This window comes from Peromyscus leucopus, chromosome 4 (genome assembly GCF_004664715.2).
Source record: "Peromyscus leucopus breed LL Stock chromosome 4, UCI_PerLeu_2.1, whole genome shotgun sequence".
NCBI lineage: Eukaryota > Metazoa > Chordata > Mammalia > Rodentia > Cricetidae > Peromyscus > Peromyscus leucopus.
In genome coordinates this window covers 125,375,970-125,385,195 of record NC_051066.1, presented here as the reverse complement: position 1 = coordinate 125,385,195, position 9,226 = coordinate 125,375,970, and the positions used below count along the sequence as shown (strand labels likewise).

The 9,226-nt window shown below is 38.8% G+C and overlaps 1 long non-coding RNA gene across 2 annotated transcripts; it reads right to left on the bottom strand.

The window, feature by feature from the left end:
* Positions 1–1,431: 1,431 nt before the first annotated feature.
* On the bottom strand, positions 1,432–8,907 carry LOC119087901. Of its 2 annotated transcripts, XR_005091420.1 has the most exons (4): positions 8,687–8,907; positions 4,588–4,698; positions 3,735–3,848; positions 1,432–2,896 (listed from the first exon to the last, which is right to left on the bottom strand). It is a non-coding gene; the product is annotated as an uncharacterized LOC119087901 (long non-coding RNA). The 2 variants fall into 2 exon arrangements; XR_005091419.1 differs by having other exon boundaries at positions 3,735–4,698.
* Between the last annotated feature and the right edge of the window lie 319 nt (positions 8,908–9,226).

Genomic DNA, 9,226 nt, shown 5'->3' with positions numbered 1-9,226 from the left:
AAGGTTGATCTGTGGTTGATATGTAGAATGAGTGGAAATTTTTCTTAAATAAAAAATTATAAAAAGAAGTCTCTGCTTCATTATTTGATAGCTGGCAGCTCAAAGGAAAGTCTGACTATTTCTCTCTCTCTCTCTCTCTCTCTCTCTCTCTCTCTCTCTCTGTGTGTGTGTGTGTGTGTGTGTGTGTGTTTGTGTGTGTGTATGTGTGTGTGTGTGTGTGTGTGTGTGTGTGTCTGTCTGTCTCTCTCCCTCTCTCCCTGTGTCTCACTATTTCTGGATTTATTTCTCTAATACACACCGACAGATACTTGAACACACAGGTATATCAGGATTTTCACCTTATTACAAGAAAGAATTTCAGGATCATTCAGTATGAAAATTCTGTTGGGTTGTACTAACAATCAGGCCATACACACCTCATCTTCAATGTGAGTATTAAGATCATGGTGCTTCTGGGCATAGGTGAAAAAATAATTTTTTTCTTATAAAGTAAGTGTTTTCAACATGCAATGCATATCTACGCTAAAAACATAAACATGTTTTCCCTATGACCATGATTCATATTCTCCTTAATGGGAGATGGTTTCAATTGCATTCAAATATCTACTCTATTATCTACCCAGAAATCTTGAACAATGGAACAGTGATGAGCCACATCCAGGTTTGTCAGCTTTGTAATCTATAGGTCTAGCCCTCTCGAAATTATGGGCTCAGCCTGAGTAAGACTTAAAGATTATGCAGGGAAATTGTGGCTTCTCTTCCTATCTCATGATATTTGAATTTCCCCATCTTCCTAGCCTTACATAATTACACATCCAATGACATACACAGTTATACAGAATAAAGGAGTCATCACTCCTGAATCCAGCTAAGATATCTGAAATTCATGGAAGGAGATGAAAGAAGTATGGTTGAAAGACATTTGGAAAAATTGTCAATAACCCATGTGGATACCTTGCAGAGATATGAGCTTTAGATAAGACATCACTGTGGAGACCTATAAACATCAAGAATTGTAATTTTAGCTGTGAGCTTGATATGTGATTCAGACTCATTTCAGCATCATGGGAAAATCTTTATTCTTTATTTCAGGACTTTAATGAATGTACTCTGAATCAAGTCTAATGAAAAGAGCAGAGAGAGAAAACTCATAGAACATTTGCAGTCATCCTACAAATCTACTTCAGATTCTATCTTTCACTAGTGACTAGTTAAGATATGCAGTTGACAATAACAGATAAGATAGATAATGTTGCCCTAAAGGTCCCAAAGCAGACAGGACCATATAGATGTCATAATAATAGCTAAAGGGACCACCAGTGTGTTTGAATATTTCAGAATCCTCATTGGGAGTTTTAAGAGCATGGGTTTCATTTTTGAAATGTCTCCCAAGTGTAAAATATTATGAAATCACTTCTCATACAACAGGACATAGTCTGTGAAAGAAAAAAAAATTACCCATTAGGGGTGAACTGAATTTTTGCTTCTTTGGTAAAAATACCATGAGGATGTTAGGTCAAGTCTCCCATATGGGGCACTAAAATGTTGCCTATAACTGAGGTGGCACTGTTTCAGAAAAATTGTCCATACAGCCAGTCCACCGTGTCAATAAAGCAACCTTGAATCAAAGGACAGAGTTTATGATTGAAGGACTGTATTACCTATACATTTCTTGGAGGATTTTGGAGGGGTCAGTAGAGTACAGGAAGAAAGGAAGAGTAATTCCATAGATTTTCTACTGTGGATGATGCAGGAAAAACATGGAGAGAGGGTCAGCTCTGCTTTCCCTGGATATTTCAGGTTTTATCTCAATTTCTGACTCCTAAATTTTCATTATACTAGAACAAATTAGGTAATCATTGTATCTGGCAGCCTCATGGCACTGAGTTCTTGTATCTGGCAAATATGTCCCTATGGAGATCAAAGATCGTCTACCATATTTCAGTCTTTATGTAAAAAGTAAGAAGCCACTGTTAATCTCGACAGTACATATGAAGAAAAAAAAATTTCACCTGCAGTGGCCCAGGGTTTATGGGATGGGTGCCCAGGGTACTGAGTCCTTTTACCCTGTCTCAAATGCTGGTTAATATTTTCCTCATCAATTACACACAAGGATGCCTACACAAGCACACACACTCAAACACACATACACGCACACACACATACACACTTTACACTGCGCACAATTGTCTACAAGTTTTCACAAACATATGAGGGCATTAACTGTTATATCTTAAGCCTGTGGCAATTTGAGAAACAAAGCATGCTCTCCACCATGTTAGCTCTCCACACTCAGTTGACACATGCATCATCTGTGATAATGACTATATGCTTCACTTTCTGAGTCCTTTTCAAAGTGATCATAAGTGTTCCAAGGTGAGAAACAAAGTTCTTCCTTCTGCTCATTCTGCAGAAGTAAGTGCATGTGGGTTATAAATGCCACAACATTTTGTTCTTTGTATGTTCTGAACCCTGTTCAATTGAACAGGCAATGGTGCATGCCTGACACACAAATGTGGGTAAGTTGCCTCAGGTCCTGTCTGTTTGATCCCATTTCACCACACACTATGAGAAAGCATCAAGTCAAAATTCAATGACTATTTTTATTGAGCAAAGCAAAGGCAAGCCTTGTGAAGCTTGCAATAGTGAAGATGAAGGAATAGAGAAGAAAAGAAAAAGTGGAAAGTTCTCAGCAATGCACAAAATTCACAATGGAGTGAAATCCCTAGAGGCTGTTGGACCCATCTGAGTTAAGGGGTTCTTCAAGAAACATGTAAAAGATGGTGAAAACAGCCCAGCCATTCTCACAACCTCAGATACTTTTGCACTTGAAGGTTATGGAAATCAAACTCATACTGAAGGGTGTGTTGACAATCCTGAAAAAGCAGGATACTCTCTGAAAACAGGAAGTAAGGTAATTCATCAGTAAAGTCATAATTGAAAGGAACATGCTGAGAATCACGCAAGTGACCACTGGTCCTTTCAGGTACTACTGTGTTTAGGACATTCAGCTTAACTGTTCAATCATCAATCAATATCACTTCAATTTGTAGAGTCAAACAGATATCATGTACCTCCTCCAGATCTCATAAAGTTCTGTAACCTCCTGTTGGCCTAGAAGGGGTGCGTGTTAAGGCCTATCAATATCCATCACATGGGAAACCCACTAAGTGTGTCCCATGAAAGAAGTAAAGCAGGTGGCAACAATGAAAATAAGAGTGCATGGGAAGGGTTAACAGAATGAGAAATACTATCCCCAGTGTGGGGCATTTCAGGAGCCCATGGTCTGAGGAAACATCTGCCAGTGACCAAAGGGAGTCAGCAAGAGGGATTCCATCAATGACCTTCCTCAAATATTTGCATATGGTCTGTAATATGGGTTTACCTAAGAGGAAAGAGAATCCCTTCTCACAAGCAACCATTTCCACTGTTGATCCAACTGTCAAACGGGCCACAACCCCTAAATACTCTCAGTACCTAAACTACCAGATAAACTGAAAAAACTAATCATGTATGTAACCTTCCTCCTCTATAACCACAGTGCTATTCCTGAGGGAATGTATATGGCCCAACTTAATTATCTATTGATGTCTCCCACTCTCTTCACACAAGAATATATGTTTGCCTCCTGCACATGGACCATGAATGAAAACATTCCCAGATATCATAAAAAGGTGCTTGCTTTCACAATGTTCTGCTTTCATTGGAGGTTCTTTTGTGAACCATGAGCATACCTTCTGGTGATCTGGATGTTCACTGAAGGGGCAGTTGGACAGTTCAGACTTGAACTTGCTGCATGTTTTTTCTCTTCCGTTCCTTTTCCAGTATTGAGTTATATTTTTATTGTCCTTTAGAAGAATAACAGGATTAATTCCTGTACTGGGACTAGTTTCCATGTGTGCAGTAGCTTTATGTTATGGATGATATTTATTTGTTCAGGGTTCATGCCAGAATTCCTTAGCTGCTCAAACCATTACCCACACAGTATAGAAGATTCATCTTCCATAGAGATGGCTGCACACTTCACTTGTACCTGGATTTCTGTGCAACTTAGTCAAGGTGTGTTGTGCTGATGCAGAAGAAGAAGCCAGGGCAGAAGAGGGAAACAGTTCATTCAGTGGAATCAGAAATTGAAGGCTCAACTAGCAGTACAGGTTATGCACACTGGGAAAGAAGAGGGAGGCATGAAGAAGGCCGGGGATGGGGGCAGCACTGCAGAGCATTGGCCTTTTACTGGGCTCTATTCTTCCGAGGAGATCCTCACAGCTTTTCTTGCTGTGATTAAACTTATGCTTTCATCATAGAAAGTGCTGCAATGGTGTTGTCCTTTCAGTATAAAGACCAATAGTAAACACACTTAGAAACTTAAGTCTGTCATTTGTGCACATACCCCTCTTCTGAGGGCACCATAGTACATTTGTTTGACTTTATATATCTCCATGTGAAACAGTTTCCATTTATGAATCATAACTTTACTATGCATTTCCTGACTGGCACTCAAAGATTCTCTCAACATATCCTGTACAAACAGAAGTCCATTTACCCTCTGAATGCTTGACTGCCCATTGGTGACTATCAAATACATACGCGAAATCGATAGAGGTTGGTTTTAAAAGGACATTCATCTAAGACAGACTCAGCCCGGGTACATGTTGTTGGTCTTAGTTCTACTTCACCAGCAGCCACATTATAGAAAACCTATAGGAAAAAGAATGATATTTATGTTTAGTACAGTGCCCAAGTTTACATGCATGCATTGAGTTTCTTTCTGGAGGCTATTTGCTATTGGGCCATGACTGTATTTATGAGTTTACAGAACTGCAGCTGATAAACCATTCCCTACCCTAGGAACATGAATTTTCTCTTATCAACAGCAAAATCTTTGGGAATCAATATGGGTATCCCCTGGTGACTGTGGCATAAGTAGCAGCAATTTTTTGTTTAGTCTGGGAAGGCTGACTGTAGGCTGGTTACTAACTTTCAGATCACTTATAATCCCAGCACTTAACACAGGGAATCTCCGTTTTTCTCATCAGCAAGTCTACCACACTTCAGTTAACAGAAGATTTTGGAATGCTTTGTATAAGGGGATATTTTATGCCAAAGAATACAGCCTTTGAAAGCCCCATCCTTCTAGGAGGGTCTTGCTGTTCCTATACCTCAACAAATATCATGAATTTGCTCATAAAATTAATAGATAGAATTTTCCATTTCAATTACACAAGGCATCTCAGACCCAACTTATCAAGACACTGGGGAAAACCAAGTCTGAGATTCTAGACCTCATCTCAAGGGACCAGGTGTTATCTCATCATTCCTATGTTTTTTTCTTTTTATTTCTGTTAAATGAGACTTGTGGACACACTGACCAACAATAACCTTTATCCTCTCTGTTTTGCCATTGTTGAGCAATATCCAGTCTAGTTAGAAAAAGTGGGGCAACTAAGAAACATTGGATATGTTGTCAAGTAAAAGCCAGATATGCTCTCTAGAAGGAGAAATGAGCTGATAGTCACTCATATGCATTTTCATTAGATGGCACAAAGAAAATCCACATACCAGCTGACATTCCTTTTGTGACTGTGTCCATGGGTACTGAGTACATACTTCCATTTAGTTTTAATTCCAAGTTGACTCTGATTTGAAATATGTTAGCATTACAGCATTGCTAAACACCTCCTGGAAACATATCTGTCACGAACCTGACTTCAACTTTCTGACAGAGACTGTCTACATGGTGGTCATCTCCCCACAGTGTGTAACTACTTCCTTAGAATTTGGGCACACTGTATTTATCCCAGAGTTGAGACTCTAGTGTCCTAATTCCTGCTACTGTAACATTAACCAGATACTCTGTATAGGGACAGAAGGATTCCCAGGATGGTTTGCTGTGAGAAACTAAATCAGTTTACCTTGAAATTTAGCTGCACAAAATAATAAAATGTTTAAGGGAGTCTGGCAAGAGGGCTCAGGGGAGAAAAATGCTTACCATCTTTCCTAAAAATTGGCAAGCCTGAATCTCTGAATTAGTCCCTACAAGTCCCATGATAGCAGGAAATATCTAAAGACTCTAAGGTTTCTACTGACCTCCACATATTCATCTGGCTAAGTGGTACCCAGACACTGAGAGAGAGAGAGAGGGAGGGGGAAGTTGGAGTAGAAATGCCCATATATATTTTAAAAAAATGTTTAAAAGATGTTAAAGAGTACCAAAATTATCCTTCTGCTGTAACCACTGTCTTTGTTTGTCTTTCTGTATGATCATTAATTCATTGATATACACTGGGTGTTTATACCAGGGAGCTAACCCAAGGACACCTAACTTTTACCCTGAACTATACTGTTGGTTCGTTCTGACAGTGGGTACCTTGAAATAGAAATACAGTGAGAGTAGCTTTTCTTTGTAAAACTCCATGCCTATTATTCTTGCTGTACCAATGTGGCCCATAATTCAGGAGATCCTTGAAGACTTAGAAAGACTTGGGTATTAATACTAAAATCTCTTGGACATAGTTTATCTTAGATGTATGCATTCTTCAAGATATAATCTGAGGAGCCCTACCTTTGGCTATGGGTGATAATGAAACAAAATTGTACATTGTATAATCAGTGTGGTTGCAGCAAGACTGAACAGGCTGCGGAGGGTAGGAAGAAGGGCAATATTTCATATGGACAAGTCCATACATCTCTTATGTTAGGACAAGTACTCACCTTAAGTCTATCGCCCATTATTTTGCTGATGTTTGCTTCCTTGCTATGCAGATTGTAAACAATATTGGCAATATCCAGTGCATCCTCCTTACTAATTTGTAGCCAGTCATCTAACAAATATTTTCGGTTTACTTCATCCAGGTCATTTGCCCTTGCATGACTGGAGTTTAGGAGCAGGATCAAGATGACCTGTAGAATCAGTGAGCTCCATAGGGTTTTGCCCATGGTCTACTCAAATATGTACCTGGAGCTTCAGCAAAGCAGAGGACTCAAGATTCATGGGATGCAAGTAGAACCACACTGTATTATATCTTGACTTGTCGTGGTTAGCCACACCCTCCAAATACACCCCTCTTTTCCTACTTCCTTATCTCTATCTTTGCCAGATCCTCCCACTCTATACACTCCTCTTCTCACACCCTCCGCTTTGGCATTCCTACCACTTCTCCTAGCCTCTCAACTCAGGACATCCCAACAATCCAGTCCTTCTTTCTCAACTTTCCAGTTTAGGTTCACCCTGGTTTCTGTAATGGTAACATATGTGTCTGGCCATCAGGAACTTGAATTTTCATTTTTTATTTCTTCAGAAACTTCTAAAATAACTCTTGGATTACCTGTGTGTTCAGAATTCAGTGGTATCCTTAGCACAAAATTCAAGATCTGGAATGCCTCCCATTCTCTTACATCAGTGTTTGGAGTAAATCTCATACTTCTCCTTCTTGAGACACTTCTTTGCCAAACCTACAGAGTTAAACTCTACTTTGGAAAAGGACATACTGTTTGTTTTATAGGGACACATGAGCACCATTCAGTCAACATACTCCCAGTAGGTATTCCTGAGCCAAATCCTACAGCAGCCTACAGATATATCTCATGTGACTGAACCTGGGAGTTAAACTACCTTTTGAAGGCCTGCAGAAATATTACTTGAGACATTATATAATTAATAATTAACAATATACACTGAGCATTCTAAAACACTGAACATTTTTATTCTGCCCTTTTTGTATTAATGCTAATAATAATGTAATATTAATTTTTAATATCAACCTTATGAATACATTAGAATTAGTGTTAGATGCAGTTCTAATGCTTGTCCTAAGATCTGAGTATGCCAAGTAATTTGCCTTTAATTAATAATTTATTTAAAATGAAAATTTTAATTTTTTTAACCATAATACTCCAAAATATGATTAGCCCATATCATTCAGACCTGTCTCATACATAAAGTCACTAGGTCAAGAAGTCCTGGAATGAGTGTCCTAAACCATAAGATAAAATTGAAAAGTTAACTCTATTAACTTTTTCTTACATTTTTTCCGAAAGTAACAAAAAGCTGCCCAATGCATGAAAAAATATTATGTGAATTACATAAATAAAAGTATAAATTATAAAAGGAATTATGTAAAAACAAACAACTTATAAAACATTGCTAGCCATGATTACTTCTTAAGCTGCAGTCAACCAATACCTTAATCTTCATATATCACACAAAGTACCAAATCCTTTTGCAAATATTCCTTTCCACAGTTTTAAATTTGGTGGTTTAAATTGGTGAAGGATCAAACATTTGGTCCAGATCTCTGCCCCTAGGTTTTGCAGTACTCCTCCCCTGGATTCAAAGTCTGCTGTTATCTTTAACTCATGCTTTCTTCATGAGAATTTGACTATTTTCCATCTGACTGGTGAAGTTATGATACTCATCTAATAAAAGAAGTCCAACTCACACATTTGGCATGATGGTGACATACTGGAAAATTTTATTTTGTTGTTTCTGGGCTTTCTGTCCATAAAGTGGTTAGGAATTATCTAATGTGCATCCTTTAAAATATTAAACACTGTTCCAAACAGTTTTTTTTTTACCCTAGATTTTCTACTGACCCTCTGTCCTGCACATGAAGAAATATTTCTGGGCATATTCTATTGTGCCAAAGTCGAGAGACCCACAAAGAGACCACCAGAGACACAAACTCACCGAAATGCAAAAGCAAGGTTTAGTGGAGAAATTCAAGCTGCTGCAGGGACCTCTTCAAGCACACCTACACAGTGGAGGCTAGAGGAGGTACCTCTTCCTGAGCATGCATGGATACTAAAGGCAAAAACCACAAGGTGACCACATTAGTGGGATTTCAGTATGGATACAATCCCGATTGGCTCATGCCTAGGGACTTTTCAGAATTTTGCTGTTATCTTATGTTTGGTTTATCCCTTGTTATTTGTTAAACCCTTTTCCTGAGCTGTCTCCAGGTTGGAACATTCTGTGGTTAATCAGTTGCTACCAGATGGCCAGATGGCCATTCCTGACATGCTGACTTTGTACTTTCTGATTCCTGGAATTTATGTCAGCAATACTGAAAACTTGAACATTTGCTGTTGCAAAATGGAGAGGCTTGCAAGATGGAGGGGTCCTGGTTCTTCATTTCCCCCTTCTTATGTGCCTTATAGAAACTCAATCATGGGTTCCTAATGGCCAACTTGTGGCTGTCCCTTGTCTCTATGGGCATATACTCTTGTG